We start from the raw sequence: 6,006 nt of genomic DNA, 5'->3' as shown, positions 1-6,006 counted from the left end.
ATGGGATGAGCCTGACACGGAGCAAAAAGTCCTTTTTAGGTTTGCTGTTGGAGCATCCTGGGATTTTGTGGCCCTGTTTCATCCATTTGTTCCAGGATTTGCTGGAAAACATCCCCATGCACTTGTTTGGGGCCAGGCATGGAGCAGAGGGTCCTTTTTGGGTTTGGAGCATCCCGGGGTGTTCCGACCCTGTTTCATCCAGGATTTTCAGGAAAACATCCCCATGTGCTGTTTCTGGAGCCGTGGCAGCTCGGGGTGGGCAGTGCTGCACCCCAGGCTTTGGGACTGAACTGCCAAAGGAAGCTGTGGGGACCTCCAGGCATGGCAATCCCAAAGATTCTGAATGGGAATGTTGGGGTGTGTGACATGTCTGCTCCTGGAGCACAAGGAATGGCCGGGTCACAGCTGAGCCAAAACCCACCCCAGATCCCACCGGGGTGGGAGCATTGGTGGCCTCTGGGTGGGCGCCACTGGGTGTGAGGAACGGGCTGCCCACCCTGCCCCATGTCCCTGCTGGTGACACCAGAGCTTGTCCTGCTGCCTACCCTGTCCCATGTCCCCATTGGTGGCACCAGAGCTTGTCCTGCTGCCCACCCCACCCTGTGTCCCTGCTGGTGATACCAGAGCTTGTCCTGCTGTCCCCATTGATGGCACCAGAACTTGTCCTGCTGTCCATCTCTGCCCTGTGTCCCCCCTGGTGGCACCAGAACTTGTCCCACTGCCCACCTCACCCTGTGTCCCTGCCGGTGACACCAGAGCTTGTCCTGCTGCCCACCCTGCCCTCTGTCCCTATTGGTGACACCAGAGCTTGTCCTGCTGGCCCCATTGGTGGCACCAGAGCTTGTCCTGCTGTCCATCCTGCCCCGTGTCCCCATTGGTGGCACCAGAGCTTGTCCTGCTGTCCATCCTGCCCTCTGTCCCTGCCGGTGACACCAGAGCTTGTCCTGCTGCCCACCCCGTGTCCCCGCCGGTGTCACCGGATCTTGTCCCGCTCCCGTGGCCAGCTCAGCCCAGCCCTGAGCTGTGGCATCTCCCCAGGGCCGCCCCGAGTCCCTTGTCCCGGGCACAGCCATGGGAAGGGTGGGAAAAGCCCCGGGACGAGGCGGTGACAGCGGCACCGGAGCCCGGGGACACCGCGGTCCCCGCAGCGCCGGAATTCCCCCGGCAGCCCCTGGAAACGCTCCTTTCATCCCAGCCGCGATCCCCGCTGCCCCCGAGCCCCCCTGGCAGCCCCCCAGCATCATCGGCCGCTCTTTCATCCCCGGCCTGGGCAATTCCCGCAGCCCCCGCCCGCCCCGCCCGGCCCCGCGGCGCTTTGGAAATGACCTCAGCCGCCTTTTGCTGAGAAAATGCCATTGCTGAGGGGTGACTTCAGCCCCAGACGCTGCGCTTTGCTGCTCTGCAGGGTGTGGGAGCGGGGCTGGAATCCTGGAATGCGGGAGATGAATTGTCCTGGAGGATGGAGGGGTTGTCCTGTGGGTTTGTATCCACTGATCCAAGTTTCTCTGGGATAATCCCAAGGGATTCTCCAGCCTGGACCCTTCTCCTGCTGGTCCTGGGGGAAATTGGTGCTTCCCACTGGTTTGGGGCTGCTACCATCACCATAGGACAGGTGTAGGGACTTTCAGGCATAGGAATTGGGCATTCCCAAAGATTTTCCATGGGAATGCTGGCGTGGGTGACGTGTCTGAGGCTTGGATCCCCCTCACCCAGGGATCCTCATCCCCCTGAGCAGCAGCAGCGCCCTGAGAAAGGGGAAAAAAGGGAATTTGGGGGTGGGAGCAGCCGTGAGCAGGCTGGGGGAGCAGAGCAGCTCCAGCACCGCTCCCGGCAGAGCCTTTCCCGGCAGAGCCGAGCCCTGGGCGCTCCCCTGGCCCCGGGGGCCCTGAGTCAGCCCCGGCACCGGCTCCTGCCCGGGCTTGTGCGGGAATCCCTGCGGGAATCCCGGCTCCAGCCAGCCCTTCCTTGGGACGGGGAGCGCGGCGGGCTCGGGGGGACATTGGGGTGACCCCAGGGACAGCGGTGGCCAAAGGTGATCCACATCCCACTGGTGCCAGGAATGCAGGTGGGGATGGGGCTGAAGCGTCCCAGAACCGCTGGGAAATGGGAAAAAAAAATGGGAAATTTAGTGACTACAAGAAAATGGACCGGGATTGTATCAGGTGCAGTGCAAAGGACCACAACAGGCCAAAACCAAGCTCACAGATGAGCTTGCAAAAAAGCAGGGGAGAAAGTCAAGGAGGAAGACACGACTTGGAGGGGGAGACATGAGGGACAGGGCGTGGAGGCCGTGCTCATTAACGGGTGGCTGTTAATGACCCCCAGAGCAGCTCAGGGATGCCCCCGGAGCTCTGGGATTTGGGTGTCACCCCCGCCCTGGCCGCGGCCGAGCTCCTCCTTCGGAGCCCTGGGATTGTTCCTTCCTGCCGGAATCTCCCCGGGTCGGTTTTCCTCCCTCGCCCGGGTTTTGTGTCGGAGCCTTTCTTTGTGTGTCTGACACATGGTGGGCGCGGAGCCAGGGAGATTTCTGAGACATTTTGTCAGAACTTTGAGTACCGGAACAATTAACACAACAAAGCTGAGGTGTTTCTTTGCCTCTGATTCTTTCAAAGTGGTTTTTTTTTTCTGTAGTTTTTTTTTTTTTTTTTTGTAGTTTTTTTTTTGTAGTTATTTTTTTAAGGTGCCTCCACAACCACCCGTTTGATTGCTGGATTTCTTTGAAGATCTGAAGGAGAGAAATCCCCACATGAAAGTGGGGATTCAATGGAGCAGCCTGGAGCAGCCCAAAAAAGGGGGGAGAAAGCAGCGCCCAGAAACTTTGATCCCATTTCTTTTTGGAGCACAAGAAATGGCTGGGTCACACCTGAGCCAAAAATGCAGCCCCAGACCCCACTGGGGACCTGGCTGGCCGAGCACTGGTGGCCACTCTGAAGCTCCTGTGCCCTCCTGGAGCTGTGGTGATGGTTTTTGGGGTGCTGGAGCTCTGCTGGAAGATTTCTCCCATCAGGACAGCTCTGCCCATGCCATGCCAGAACCTCTGGGATGTGCAGGAATGGGGCAGAGGGGATCCAGCACTGCTGGAGCAAAATCTGTGTCTGTGGGACCATCAGGACATCTCCTGTCCTCCCCATGCCCTGCAGGATCCACCCCGCCGTGCCTGCCATGAGCTGATGGGAGCCACAGACCATAAAACCCTGGAATATCCTGAGCTGGAAGGACCCAGCTGGAGTTAAATCCTGACCCCAGCCCTGGAAGGACCCACAGGACCATGGAGTTAAATCCCAACCCCAGCCCTGGAAGGACCCACAGGGACCATGGAGTTTCTCCCGACCCAAGCCCCTCATCCCAACCCTCGGCTGCTCCCGGGTCACTCTGGGCTTGCAGGAGCCACCAGCTCTGGTTCCATCCCTGGGGAGCAGCCCTGACAGCGCAGAGACTCAGGGGGCCCTGAGGGTCCCCAGGGGTTGGGACACCTCCTGTCACCACTGTGTCACCGTGATGGCATCACCGCCATGGTGGCACCATGATGGCATCTCCACGATGGCATCGCAACCATGGCATCACCGTGATGGCATCACCTCCATGGGATCACCACAATGGTGTCACGGCAATGGCATCATTGTGATGGCATCACTGCCATGGCACCTCCGTGATGGTATCTCCTCAATGGCATCTCCGTGATGGCATCACCGTGATGGTGTCACTGCAATGGTGCCGTTGTGATGGCATCACTGCCATGGTGTCACCATGATGGCATCATCACAATGATGTCACCACCATGGCATCACCACCATGGCATCATCGTGATGGCATCACTGCCATGGGATCACCACAATGGCATCACCGCCATGGCACCACCACGATGGTGTCATTGCCATGGGATCACCACGATAGCATCACCATGATGGTATCACCATGATGGCATCACCATGATGGTGTCACCACCATGGCATCACTGTGATGGCATCACTGCCATGACATCATGGGAATGGCATCTCCGTGATGGCGTGTCCACGATGGCGTGTCCACGATGGCATCACCACCATGCCATCCACAATGGCATCACCATGATGACATCACCATGATTCCATCTCCATGCTGCCCAGGCCGGCACCCCCGGGGCTCCGTGTGCAGTGAAACCCAAGGGGACCCCAACACCGCAGCCCTCCTGGCTGGGGCTGCCCAGGCTGGGCACGGGGCTGGGGGGAGCAGGAGGTTCCAGAACCTTCTGCCCAGAGCTGCTTCTGCCTCACTGAGCACCTCCATGGCCATGGCAGCGCTCGTGCCTCGTCTCACACGGGAAGGGAGCTGCAGGCCAGGGTGACTTTCCCAGCGGATCTGCCTGCCTGGGAACGCACAGCAGCAGCCAGACAGGTTCCTGGAAAGGGCTGGGCCTGGTGCATCCCGAATTCGGGATGTTGGTACCCAGCCAAGCCCACCTGGCACTCCTGACCATCCCGTGAGGCATCTCCAGGCACCTGAGTGCTCACAGCTGGAAACGGGGAACGGCGACCCCCAGCTCCCCGAGGCCCCGGGGCTGCTCCCCCAGCCCGGGCTGGGCTGGGATCCGCTGGGAATTCCCTGCAGCAGCGCTGGGAGCCGGGCTGGGCTCTGGCCGCACCCGCTTTGGCAGCCGGGGGAAGCGGTTGGGCCGGCTCGGGCTGGCAGCCTGGCACGGGGACAGCTGCTGGGTGTGCCACCTCCCTGCCCGGCCGCTGGCCCCGGGGGACAGCCCCGCCGGCCTCCCGGGGCTGCTTTGCACGCGTGGGAAGGGCTTGGGAAGGGAGCGGGGCGTTATTCCCATGGAACAGCCATCCCAGCCGGCATTCCCGGGCTTGAGAGGTGCAGGGCTCCGTGCTGAAGTGGCACAGACGGGATCTCTGCTCGCTGTGACAGTGACAGGACCCGGGGAGGGCTGGAGCTGGGCCAGGGGGGGTTTTAGCGAAAGGTTTTTCCTTCAGAGGCACTGGAAAGGCTCCCCAAGGAATGGTCATTGTTCCAAACCCTCCAGAGCTCCAGGAATGTTTGGGAAACGCTCTCAAGGATGCCAGGGTGGGATTTTGGGATTGTTCTCTGCAGGGCCGGGAGCTGGATCAGTGATCCTGGTGGGTTCTTCCAGCTCAGGATATTCCAGCATCTCTCTTTTTCTATCTTGGTGTTTTCAAGGCCAGAACCTTAACTCTGCCTTCATGAGGAGAAATGGGAAGTTGGGATATTTGAACCCATCTCGGGGATGCACAGGGTGGGATTTTGGCGTCCTCCATCCCCTGTGAGTCCCACCAGCCCTGGGGGAGCCCCGTGATCAGATCAATGATTTCTCTCATCTTATCTCCCCGTGTCTCTGCTGCTTTTCTTTTTCACCCTCCCCTCGCTGCCTCCCCCTCCTTTGCAGCCCCGCTTCCCCTCCAGCCCCAGCTTTGATCCCGGGAAGCAGCAATTGATCCTCCTTATCTTTATTGTGGGACAGACATTCCCGGCACTGCCCTTAATTAAATTCCTCTTCATTTTCCTTCCACGAGCCTCTCCCCCTCTCCCCCGCCTTGCACACCCAGGCGAGGATTTGTTTTTAAAGCTGTAATTAAAGGATGGGATTGGCCACGAGTGGGACTCGTGCTGGGGGCCAGCTCAAGGGGCTGCTGGTCACCCTGTGGGGCTGGCACTGGTCACAGTGGCACGGGGATGGCCCACAGTGGCACAGGCACTGGCCATGGTGGCACTGGCACTGGTCACAGTGGCACGGGGATGGCCCACAGTGGCACAGGCACTGGCCATGGTGGCACTGGCACCAGTCACAATGACAAGGGGGTGACCCACAGTGGCACAGGCACTGGTCACGGTGACACTGGCACTGGTCATGGTGGCATTGGCACTTGCCATAGGGGCATTTGCAACCTGCCATGGTGACATTGGCATTGGTCACAATGACATGGGGTGGCCCACAGTGGCACAGGGACTGACTGTGGTGGCACAGGCATTGAGCATTGGCACCAGTCACGGTGGCCACAG

The sequence above is a fragment of the Agelaius phoeniceus genome, chromosome 25 (assembly GCF_051311805.1).
Source record: "Agelaius phoeniceus isolate bAgePho1 chromosome 25, bAgePho1.hap1, whole genome shotgun sequence".
Taxonomy (NCBI): domain Eukaryota; kingdom Metazoa; phylum Chordata; class Aves; order Passeriformes; family Icteridae; genus Agelaius; species Agelaius phoeniceus.
Note: the sequence above shows the minus strand (reverse complement) of the source record.